Genomic DNA, 341 nt, shown 5'->3' on the forward strand with positions numbered 1-341 from the left:
ATGGGGCTCCTTGAACGTAGCATGTGGGATGGTGGAAGAGCCCGCTGGCCCTCGGAGGAGCAGCCAGGTCTCTGCCTGGGGTTCTGCTCACCCAGGAAGAGCAGCGATGCTGCTTCCATCGGCAAGGAAGACACTATTTCTCCATGTGTCCAGCTCTGGCGGGGAGCACGTAATGATAATGAAGATTATCATCTTCATCCAGAGCCTAAAACAAGTAGCGTGGCCAGCTAGGGGAAAAGCACTGAAATCAAGGGGGACTTGTCACTTGGGGACAACTCCACGGGGAGCAAAAAAATAACCGCGCGTTCAAACCCAAAGACCATGACGCGCCCTGGTGCTGG

Source organism: Phaethon lepturus, unplaced genomic scaffold, assembly GCF_000687285.1.
Source record: "Phaethon lepturus isolate BGI_N335 unplaced genomic scaffold, ASM68728v1 scaffold23976, whole genome shotgun sequence".
NCBI lineage: Eukaryota > Metazoa > Chordata > Aves > Phaethontiformes > Phaethontidae > Phaethon > Phaethon lepturus.